The sequence below is a fragment of the Ambystoma mexicanum genome, chromosome 5q (genome assembly GCF_040938575.1).
Source record: "Ambystoma mexicanum isolate Mex_15411 chromosome 5q, UKY_AmexF1_1, whole genome shotgun sequence".
Lineage (NCBI taxonomy): Eukaryota > Metazoa > Chordata > Amphibia > Caudata > Ambystomatidae > Ambystoma > Ambystoma mexicanum.
The window spans coordinates 53,756,271-53,769,022 of record NC_090933.1 but is presented as its reverse complement, the minus strand read 5'-3'; positions in this window follow the sequence as shown (position 1 = coordinate 53,769,022).

Sequence of the window (12,752 nt, the reverse complement as noted above, 5' to 3'; positions counted from 1 at the left end):
TCTGGGGCAGGTACAAAGATGATATACTGGTAATTTGGAATGGAAATCAAATAACTTTGCAAAAATACCACAGATACCTAAATGACAACAACTACAACTTAAAACTAACAATGGAAGAAAGCACAAACGAGATCCACTTCTTGGACTTACAATTATACATTGACAACAACAAAATTCAGACCACTCTGTACACAAAACCAACCGCAGGAAACAGCATTCTTCATGCCCGTAGTAACCATCCACCTCACACAATCAAGAATATACCATACGGGGAATTCATCAGGATAACACGTAATTGCACTCAAGATCAAGATAAGAATAAACATTTGGAGACAGCAACTGCAAAATTTCTGAAAAGAGGATACAGCAATAAACAGCTGAATGAAGCGATATCTAAAGTCAAGCAATGGAACCGTTCAGACCTCTTGCTCGAAAAAAAGAAACAGGATCTTGTGGCAAAACAAGACAAAAAAATCAGATTTGTAACAACATACAGCACGGACAATAAAATCCTAAGGAAAATTCTACAAAAACACTGGAATATACTAACATTAGACAATGATCTCAGAAATTACGTTGGGGATCAGCCACTCATCACTAATCGAAAAGCAAAAAATCTAAAGCAAATGTTATGCCCATCACACTTTATTGAAAAAATACCATCAAAAGGAATAAGTCAAATCTGGTCAGAAGAAAAACTACAAGGCTTTTTCAAGTGTGGTCAATGTAATTATTGCAAGTTTGCGGAAAAGTGTAAAAAAACAATTACTCTGCCCAACGGCAAAATATACACGATAAACCATTTCATGAATTGCAATACGAACTACATAGTTTATGCTGTCACCTGTATATGTACCAAGACCTATATAGGAAGCACTGTGAGGCCTTTGAAAATCCGGATTTCAGAACATTTGAGATCAATCAAAAACAGAGACATTAGATACCCTTTGGGAAAACATTACCTAATGGACCATCCAACACAAGATACAGATGGCATAAGATTTTTTGGAATTGAACATGTTAAAATAGGCCAAAGAGGAGGAAACAGAGAACAAAAACTTCGCCAATGTGAAGCTAAATGGATTTGCATATTTGACTGCTGTAATACTGGTCTGAACTCAGATACAGAAATGGGCCATTTCTTGTAGATTGTATATACGTCATCTTTAAAAATTGTGCTAATGCAAATAATATAAATCAAGATACTTTTTCTCTCCAATGTTGTAAAGTGTGACATATTGATATATGATAGGTCATAATTTTTGACACCTATGGAAAGTCAACAAATAAGTTACAAGACAATGTCTCCAACCCGACTAATTGTGCGAGGTTTAACAAAAAATGAAATTATCCTGTTGTTTACTCACCGCGAACAATATTTGTTATAGAAAGGGCACTCCCGATCCAAAATGGCGATCGGCTCGCTCCCGGAGCGTCATGACGTCATTACGTGGCGTCGTGACACAACGGACGCGATACAAATGGCGGCCATTCTGGGAGATGCATCGAACACTCGAAACCGGTGCATCTCTGCAGAATGGAGCCATGAATATACAACTCTAAAGAATTAAAGATCTCAGGTAAGCCCCGAACCATTTAGAAAACATACATCTAGAACATGAATACATCCTTGTATTCTGACTCTAAAATAGTCCTGTTTCCTTTTAGAGATTACACAGCAGACTACTTAGCTGCCAAACTTGGCGGATTTACACTTAATGAGGACAAAGGATAAAGAACCAATGTGTAAGTAATTTTGATATCTGTATATACTAACAACTGGAAAAGGGCATACTTGGGGCAACATACTAAGTACAATATTGGTCTTGTTCCCTTTTTTTCTCTTTTTTATAGTGAAAAAGCGCCTATAATTACATATCCCTCCTGATGAACCATGTGGAATTAAACATGGGGAAACACGTGTAGAGGGTGTACTATTTCTGAAAATAAAGAAATAAGAGGATGTGAGGGTATACCATTTCTGAAAATAGAGGGTGTACTATTTCTGAAAATAAAGAAATAAGAGGATGTGAGGGTATACTATTTCTGAAAATAAAGAAATAAGAGGATGTACCATTTCTACAAGCAACTTGATGTGAAAGAAAACGAATTATCATGTTCCTAACGGATGATTAATCACAAAATTAAATACCCATTAAAAATTGGATTACTTTGAAAAAGTCTCGATTTTTGAAAAACTACAATTTGGAGCGCATAGTGGAATTTGTGGAGAATGTTTGTTATATGTTGATTCAGGCATTGGTCAGTCGCAATGTCCTCCGCTCCGCATGCAGCAGACAAACAAATACAGTGAAATAATACACAAGAATTGAACAACCAAGGTAGCTCGTTACAGTTGCTCAGACTGAATTCCTTTTCTCATCGTCTTTTCCCAACCATTTTTGTTTTCAGTAAAAATATTTTACCAAAAACATGGCAACGTTGCATCCTGGTTTCATTCCTGACTCTTCACAGCATATTCAGAATGAATGTGCAAATTATATGTAAAATATACACAGACATTTAGAGTATGTACGTTATGCACGCTCAGAATGATTCTACTGCTTCCATAAAATAAAAGTACACAGACATGTAGACTATGTACATTACGTGCGCTTGCAATAATATACAGCTTCTATACAATATGAGAGCAAGGCGAGTGGGTGATGAATCACGTAATCACCTGTGCTGGGTGTATGTTTTTTAAAAACAAAATTCTATTACACTTTTAAATCATAGCAAGCTCTGGATTCAACTGGAAATGAACATATAAAGATTATAATTTCATGTAGAGTAAACGCCCTCCCTTTCCCGCCCCCACCCCTGTGTCGCCCCCTTGCCCCCCTCAGGAGTATGCTGAGTTAAAAACATATTGAGCATTTTGAGCATTTCAGCATGCGGATAATAAGGCATAGTACATGGGGTTTCACCATCAAGGTAGGTCAACCAGGTTCAGTGCCCGCAATCTCCCCGACATGAGAGGGCCTTGTAGTCCTTTTGCATATAATCCAAAAAAGGCCTCCAGGTCGTCATGAACGCCATGAAAGGGTTTTTTATATTGCTGATAGTTTTTCCATTGCCTGTATATTCCAGACTTTATCAAGCCACACGTTGATCGTTGGGGGCACCGCCTTCCAACAAAAGTGGAGAATCAAATGTTTAGCAGCCAGCAGAAGATAAGTCAACAGCCTTCAATCAGCCTCAAAACAGTCCTGCTGCAGTACATTACTGGGTCCTGTCCCAACACAGAAAGGGTTGTCTGGAATGTTTATGATTTGAATCTCTTTCAGCCTGGATCTCACCTCCAGCCAAATGTTTTGTATCAACGGACACCCCCGCAAAACATGCAAGAGTGTACCCTCAATCATGCAGCCCCTCCAACATAACCTATCATTGTTCGGGTGGTGTAGGCGGACTAGGGCTTTATACCACCTTGTCAATATTTTATATCTAGTTTGTTGCAAGGGCGGGCACAACAAAATCCCAGAGTTTTGATAGCGGGAATGTTCTCCTGAGGATCTATTGGGGCCTCCAAAATTTCTCTCTCTCCTCCCGCCAGTTGTGGCAGTTCTATGCCTTCTATATAAGCTTGTGTATCCCCCTGGTTCGGCACTCTGAAGCTGTAGAGATCTGTATAAAAGGATTGGAACAACTCTTTTTTCCCTGGTCCCCCAATCTTTCCCTCGGGTGTCAGCGATGGAGTGAATAAACACCCTGCTTATCAGCTGCCTAAGGAGGTGAGCTTGCAGCATTCACGGAACGTTAACCTGCTCATAGAAAATGTGATGTACTCTGAGCATAGTCCTTTCAGCTTTTTGAGTCCTCACGAGCCTCAGCTGGCTCTCAGTTACAGTCAGGGTTCTGAGTTGTCGCCTGGTGGGAGTCGCAGCGTAGTACTAATTTGCTCTCCTCACCTCCCCATAAGCTGCTCCTCCGTCTGACCCCTCACCCGCTTCATCGTGGCTGCGCTTGTTGATATTACCCCCCTGTCAACCACCTTCAGCATATCCCAATGGATGCCCTCTGCAGTGTCCTCTGGATGATTGTTAATGAGGTATTCCCAGACCGCTCCTTTTAAGTTCTCTAAGCATCCCAGATCTCACAAGATACCAGGCTGGAGCCGTCACTGGTGGGTCTTACGGTGTCGTGACCAGTCCTTCATTCTCACTGTTACCATATCATGGTCCAAAAGGGTCATGGGCCCGATGTCTGTGAAGAGGACAAAATGAGTCTGTAATGCTTTTTGAATTGTAATGTTTTGTGTGAAATGCATTCTGAGTGCGACCAGAGCAGCAATGGACATTTTCCTCACGCCTCAGTGAAAGCTGCATTTTAACATGAGCTCTGAATACTATTTGCATTTCTTGTATCACTAGCTAGAAAAACATGTTTTCCTCCCTTATGCTGGTCTGCATTGCTTAAAGGACTGTTCTGAATACAGGTACCAGCAAGAGCCTGATAACGTCGTAAGAGCTGAGAGAAGGTTTCGTCTCTCGCGCTCCCATATGAAAGGGAATAGATTTAGCAGAAGCAAGCAGAGATCAGCAGGGGAGAGAAAGAGAGAAGGCAGAAGCAAAGAGGGAGGTCTTGATGTGCTTCCAGATCTGAAGATGGTTCTCCTCAAGTTTAAGAGAGCCAGGGAGACTGACTGGTGCTTCCCTCTGCAACAAATAAAGAGATCTACCACCAACTTGTTGCTTGGAGAAGCAACTGACCCTGCGGGAGTTGGAGGCAGAGGATAGAAGAGCTCGAGTAGGAAGGTATTTCAGAAAGGAGAGTTGAAGATGTTGTGGACCCAGGCCCCAGAAGGCCTTGTGGACAATGCAGATGGTCTTGAACCAAATCCTAGCAGCCAATGGGATCCAATAAAGAGACTGGAAAGATACGATCCCTGGGCTTGAAGCCAAGGACAAGTCTCGCAGTCCTGTTCTGGATGAGTTGCAGAGGGTGGAGCGTAGAAGCAGGTACATTTAGAAAGAGGTTGTTGCAGTAGTGCAGCCTAGAGAGAACCAGACCTCTAGAGACAGTGAGCTTCTGGGGCAAGGAGAGGAAAAGAAATATACTCCTGAGGAGGTGCAGTTGGTAGTTTGACTTCTTAGAGATATCAGAAAAGTGTAGAGAAAAGGAAAGCGCAGAGTCGATGATGACCCAGAGGTTCTTAGCCTCACAGGCGTTGTTCCATGTTGCTGAGTCTGCCATTGATTTCCCTAACACTGGGGAGGGTGGACCTTGTGGGTTTATTGGGCCCATGAGGCTGAATAGCAGGGGCTCATCAGTGCTGTGGTCGGTGGTATCCCCTGTGTTCACAGAACCATCATTAGCGGTGTCCTCTACAATGCATGCATGTGCACATGCTTCTGGCTGCGGTGGTGGTGACACTGCAGCAGCTGGGGCTGCTGGGGTGGGTGCAGCTTGTGGGACCTGAGGTGGCTGGATGGGTTGCACCAGTGGGACTTGAGGTGGCTGGTGGCAGCAGAGGTGGCTGGATGGGTTGCATCACTGGGAGTAGAGGTTGCTGGATGGGTTGCATCTGTGGGACCAGAGGTGGCTGGATGGGTTGCACTGGTGGGAGTGGAGTTGGCTGGATGGGTTGCACTTGTGGGACCAGAGGCGGCTCAACATGTGCAGCTGGGGCCAAAGTAGCAGTTGTGCCTGTTGAGGCTGAGGAGTCCTGGGTGGAGGTGATGGTGCTGGTCCGTTGTGTCCGATGGTTTTGACGGCTGGTGCCCCTTGAGGTGCTACGATGGGCCTACTCATTGTCAGGTGATGTAACTGAGGGAGTCAGAAAGACAGGTTGTCAGTGATGGGTGTGGATTAATGAGGCATAGATGCATGCTTTATCTTTTTGTGATGTGATGTGTCAAGGACATGGCGGGGGACATTGCATGGTGCACATATGCGTGTGTCATGCAAGCTGTGCAGGTGGATGTGTGATGTACGTACATGGTAGGGTGGTGTGCTGGAGATACGTTTGTGGTGTACTGACAATTGCTAGGTAGGGTGTTAGGGGTGTGGCCTACATGCTGTGTGATGTTGGGTTGGGGAGGGGTGTGCCATGGATGGGGTCACCATGTGCTTGCTGCCTGTAGAACTTACAGGGATAGGTGACAATTTCTGCTCATGGGTCGGGCTGGCTGGGATGAGGGAGTCACATGTTTCCTTGGTGTGCGATGCTGGTCATTTATGGGTGGTGAAGGGGCTTAGCACTGATGTAACTTAGTGCCAGGGAGAGCACGGCGGCCACACACACATTTTGCTGTGGCAGGTGGATGTGTGTCCGAGTGGCAGCAGAATCATGTTCTGTTGGCAGTACAGGATGCCTGTGCTATGTTCTAGATGTATTAGTGGTATGAGAGAGTTTTTGGGGGAAGTGTGTATGTCAGTGTGTACACCCAGGTTACAGGTCCTGGGCGGGGGGTGCAGGCAGGGCTGTATTGGTGTTGTGCACAACACACTTGACATATTTTGCTGCTGTAGTGGGTGCAGGGTGGACAGGGTGGACAGGGCGGACAGGGAGATTGATGTTACATTAGGGTTATGTGTACTCATCAGCCTCCTCAGATTTTCTGGCTCTGGTCTCTGCAGCACCGACCCCTTCTATTGCCTGGAGGCGCAGCACACTGCTGTACGTCTCCTCCCAGGGCAGCAGGTGGATTGGGGATGTGCTGCTGCCACCTCTGTCCATGCCCTGTCTGCGCTGGGCTGAGAGGAGGTTGCGCCCCATCAAGTGCAGGTTGTCCTCCGGCCTCTTGTAGCAGTCTCGCACAATGCTGCGGGTTGTGCCAACTGTGAGACTTTCTGGGCAACCTCCTCCCAGATGGTTTTCTTCCGCAGCTGGGCCTCCTTACGCTAGTCATTTGAAAATATTTGATCAGAATTCTGGACTATGGTGTCTGACAACATGTGCAGCTCTGCCTCGCTGAAGCATGGCTTGCGCCTCCGGCTCACACAGACACTTGATTCCATGTCAAGGGTTGAGTTTCTGTGGTCAGGATTGGGTTATGTTGCCTGTGCTTTAGTAATGGCCCCCAGACGATTTCCTGTTGCGGAGAAAACTATTTCCGGCAACAGTATTTGCGGCACCGTTGCTACCGGTGCCAGTGGCTCCGGAACCATGTTGCTGGATTCGGACTCACCGCCACCGAGGATGACAGTATTGACATTTTGGGGGGAGTTGTTGGTATTTCCGACATGCTGGTGCCGCAGTTTCTGGCATGCCTGAATGCGCATGCACACCAACACGGAATCAGCTGGAGTTTCCGGCATCACGAGTTTGCCGTACACAGTGGCACTGGCATGCCGGAAAATCAGATTTCATACCAGCAACCTTGTAATGAGGCCCTCTGTTCTCTCCAAGAAGAGGGTCCATATTCTCTGCAGCCTCTAAAACACAGCCAAACTCTCTACAATCTGCAAGGAACTGGCCAATCCTGCTGCAGTCTCCACCTCTCCAGTTCCCCCGCGCCCCAGGTCCTCTGTATGGCTCTGGCCTCTCATTGCACCACAAAAACTCAGGACATCTTGTCCTCGCTTTCCTCTTCTGCTCCCTCTACCTCTCACAGGTAGCCCCTTTGGGCCGCCTCCCCCCTCTCCTCTTCGTTTTTCCTCCTTCTTTCTAATAACACCTGACGATGTTTCTAGACAAGTCCGATCTTTGTAAGTGTCATCCAAACAGGTGCTCCTCTGCCTTCCAGAACCATCAAAGACAACATTGCCATGCTCGCTCCAGCTGTGGCCAATTTCTGCAATCACTCTATGCCACTGGATCTTTCCCCTCTGTCCTCAAGCACCCCCTCCTAAAAAAGCCTTCTGCTGATCCTACCTGTCCCGCTAACTATGGCCTCATTTTGATCATTCCTTTCCTGCGCAAACTCCTGGAAAAGCTGGCCATCTCCCAGCTTACTCTCCACGCTGAATCTGTTGGTTGTCTCCATGATCATCAGTCTGGCTTCAGAGCAGCCATAGGAACAGAAATTGCTCTCCTGAACATCTGTGAAGATCTGCTCTCTAATCTTGACTCCAGATCTACTTATGTCCTCATCCTCCCTGACCTTTCCTCTGCTTTTGACATGGCCAATCACATCACCTTGATCAATTGTCTCGGCGAGAACCTGGGCATCACGGATCAGGCCCTGGCGTGGCTGACCTCCTTCCTCCTGGAGCAACCCTCCCAGGTCCAACTTGGGTCCTTTCTCTCCACCACCTCTCTCTCCACATGTGATGTTCCCCAGGGCTCTATCCTCTCATCCTGACTCTTCAATGTCTGTATGGCCCCTTTGGCCCACCTGATCTCCACCTTCTCTTCTAACTTTCAGTGTTATGCAGATGAAAATCAGCTCTCTTTCGGGATTCCCGCAGCCTCCTCTCCTTCCTTGCACATTCCAGACTGTCTATCCGCCATTCAGGATTGGTCAACTGCCAACAATATCTGCCTTATTGCCAGTGATATGGAGATCCTTCTCATTGGGAGTCCTGCTCCCGCTTTCCCTCTCTCACTCTGGCCGCCCTACTTGGGCCCTCTACGCTCACTTTCCTGTGAGGCAAAAAACCTTGGTGTCATCTTCAAATCCATGATCTCCTTCTCTACTCACATCACGGACCTTGCCAAGAAGGCCCACTTCCTGCTTCACCTCCTCAGAGGCAGTCTACCTTTTCTCACTTTCCCCCAGAAGCTCACTGTCTCCAGTGCCCTGGTTCTCTCCAGGCAGGCTGCAACAGCCTCTTTCTCAATCTGCCTAACTCTACTCTTCACCGCCTGCAACTAATCCAGAACAGGACTGCAAGACTTATCCTTGGCCTCAAGCCCAGGGACAGTATCTCTCCAGCCCTGAAATCTCTCCACTGGCTCCTGGTGGCTGTAAAGATCAAGTTCAAGACCCTCTGCATCGTCCACAAGGCTTTCTGCGGTCCGGGCCCACACTACATCCAACTCTCTTTGCCGAAATACGTTCCTTTTAGAGCCCTTCTCTCAGCTACCTCCAACTCTCTGTGGGTCAGACACTTCTCCAAAAGAGAGTGGGGGGTAGATCTCTCTGCGCTGGAGATACCTCCCTCTGGAATGGCCTCCCTGCCGCTCTCAGACTTGAGCAAGAGCACCTGAATTTCCGGAAGCAGCTCTAGACCTTCCTTTTCTCCTCTGCCCTCTCTCTCTTGCTTCCTGGCTAACTTGCCTGTCTCCTGCACTGACTGGTTGCTTGGCACCCTCAGAGGCTCTCTGGGTTCCAGGCTCTTCCATCACCACTCCTCCTTGCACTGCCTCCTGGCCTATGCGCATTTAGGGGCTGTAACTGTAACCCCTTTATCGTGTTTGATCCCCTTTTTTAATTGAATCTCCTTTGCCCCACATTTCCCCTCTTATTTTATGTCCGCTCACAGGTAATATAAATTGATCTCATATGTGTTCATTATATGCTTCACCAAAGTTGCATTTATTGGCTAGTTCACATAACCCTGTCACAAAATCTTCCACCGATTCGTCTTCTATCTGTTCTCTCATGCCAAAGTAGTAATACTCGAAGATCGTGCTTCATTTATTCTCATAGTGTAGATCTAGTTTCTTTATGATATGATATGGCATTTAAAACGTGCCTGTACACAAGTGTTTCTAGGCGCAACAAGACAAGGATAGTCTTGTACATGTTCAAAGCGCCTCCTCATGTTCCCTCTTGTCCTTCATCTCCTCCACACGTCAGTTCAGGCAAGCTTTTGAGGTTTAACCACCACTCAAAGTCAAGGAAGTGCATAAGAAGTGCCCTTTTTCATTCCACGCTGAATGTGGTCCCATGGATGGCTAGGTCATAATCCTGAAAATCCTCTTTCCACATGTCCTATTTGATCACAAGTTCTCCTGTGTTGGCGAGGAGTTGCGGTTGGTAAATTAAATAGTGTGTGTCTCTACTTAAATTTTAAAAAAGTGATTTTTTTTTGTGTTTTCCCTTTCTTCCACCCTTTTTTTAGTGTTGAAAAAAATGAACGCAACAAAGTGTTCATAACATTGTATTCCCTTGAAGCAAGTCACAAAATATCTCTCGAAAACCTCAGCAGTGTAATCCTTTTTCCATTGTCCATCCATCACTGTTGCCTGATCCAGTGATGGCCTTTCACTAAATGGTATCAGCATTGTTTTGGGTCTGCCTGAACCCAAAATGACTGCCAGCATCTCACAGGGTAATGGACGTGAGCGCTCTGGCTTTAAATGTTGCTGAGAATTTCTATCTCCCTACGGCACACCCGTAACGTAAACGCCAAGCCCTGCCCGCTCTTTTTGTAATTTCCTATTTTTTTTTAGGTGTGTTTTGGGGACAAAAGCAAACAGCACTGCGCAAACTGCAGATGCTCTCCTACCATTGTTGTCACAAATGCTAGCAATCTGCTACTCCATACTCAAGGAGCTGTGCCCGCTGCACAGAGCTAACACAAGAATAGATGGCCTCAACTCTTCAGGGCTACCCTCACCTCTCGGCTTCCGTGATTACCACATCAGGCACTTCCACGTTCCTGAACGTCCTCTGCAATAGGAACAGCAGAACGGTGCACTATTGATCCGCAGTCCAAGGGGGCTTGTCAGACATCCGTTGCCTGTTTTGCAGGGTAAAATCCACAGGAGACAGCTGCAAATTCTACGCTATTTATTGTTGTGAGAAGGAACAGTGGGTATAACGCGCATTTGAACACTCACTCTCCAATCTCTGAATCAATAATTGACGTCTACCAAAACTCTTGAGTCCTGTCACTATCCAGGGTTCCACCATCTCAACACAATCCATAATAATAACATACAACCTAATATAACATGTAGCTGACAAAATATAAAATAGCATATTTGCAAATAAGAAAGGCCTCCTCCTGCCCTCTGCAATCCCTAATGGCATATTAGTCCATCAAATCGTGTCTGCTTCTCTTCCAAGATTCTAAAAACCTTTCTTTTATATTCTCTCTAGGTGCTTGACGGTTTAGGGTAATTTGCTCAAAGGAGAAACCATCAATTTTTTTAAAGGTTGATTTTGCTGCAAATAGACCCCCTTATTTCCCTAAGCCCACGACCCCCTCCCCCACATACGACAAAATCCATTGCAAAAAATGCGACAAATTCTCCTTCGACGAAATGTATTGAGTCAAAACCTCCCATTCCAGGCTTGACAAGTCAGCTGAGAAATATTCAACCTATGATCAGGCCCTCAGTTTCACATAAAGTCATGCCACGTTCAATTAAACTACACATGGTTTAAACTAGAAATAGATAAGGATTTGGGGTTCATTTGAAGGACTATGTCCTCATGTTAAATAACCAGCATGGCCCTTTGAAAACTACAAGCATTTTAGGAAGTGAAGCAGGCTCCAACCAGGCTGATATTATTGAAAGCAGACTTGCAGATCGAGGTTATCTCCATCATGTATTGCGCCAATCGCGCAAGAGGGCATGCCACCAGCACCGCGAGATCCTTTTATCTAAGAATACTCGCAATAATTTCAAACAGTCTAGAATGGTTTGTGTGATGACTTACAACACTCATTACTTGGCAATTGAGAAAACAATCAGCAACCACTGCCAGCTATTACAGCTGAACAACGCAGATTTAGATTTCCCAGTGTTTGCTTTTAAAAAAGGTAAAAACCTTAAGAGCTGGCTTTCGAAAGCCGACAGGGCATCGTGTAAAACAGGACCTAAAACCATTACTGAGATGTGGGGCATGAATAAAGTTCATGGCCATTTTCCAGGTGAGTACTGCTGCCACTGCGGGTCGACTACAGCTACCACCTCCGTGAATATTATCAACAGAGTATGGAACCTTAGGGACCATACGACATGTAACTCCAAGAACGTAATATACGCTGTTACATGTCCCTGCGAAAAGACCTATATAGGCAAGACGTTGAGACCTGTGAAACTCAGAATTTCTGAACACAAGTCTAGGATCCGCACCGGCAACCTCACATCCCCCATTGTGCCCCATTCCTAAGAATATCATCATAACTGTGATTATATATGCTGGTGGGCTTTGGAACAAGTAAAGGGCTCTGACCCGCATGCCTCTGCCACTAGACTCTCCACTCGAGAACAGTGGTGGATCTATAATACCCAAAGCCACGTAGTGGGTCTGAACTCCCAGGAAGAGTGGGCAGCCATTCCTTATGGATACGCTTAGGTACCGCACACCTTCGTGAGATTTGGATTCCCATTTTGTGGGAATTGTACACTTATTTTTCTGTATTTATCTATGCACCTTTGCAGGGCCACATTTTATTTTATTTTATTCCTCTAGCTTTGTTGACATTGGCCTTTTTGTCTTAATTTGGCCGTTTTTCTGAGTGTCCATGCTTTGGATGCATTTCCTGCAAACATTTCATCTAAAACTTTCTTAGTCGGTCTAACAACATGTGGCATTTAGTTGCCTACCTTTTTCAAGTCAGTGACTTCTTGCCTCCGGCTACGGCATTCTTCCGCACTATGCGCGGACATTTGAATCACTACGCGTGATGTAGGACGCCATGACACGCCCTTGCGGTATTTATATTTTCCTTGCAGATGCCGCGAGAGATCCGTTTGGGCGTTACTGCAGGATCCGCGCGAAGGACCGTTCGCTTGGAGTTTGAAAACTGAAGGTGAGCTGGGTCGGTTTGTGCTCTTACAGCTTACGACAGGCGCTCGGCTACATGCCGAGTCGTACACGCAGCTGCAGATGCCAGCTCCGATTTGTATTCATTCGCAGCCCCTCCAATTCCACTTGGGGCTTGCTGACATGCCACACTAC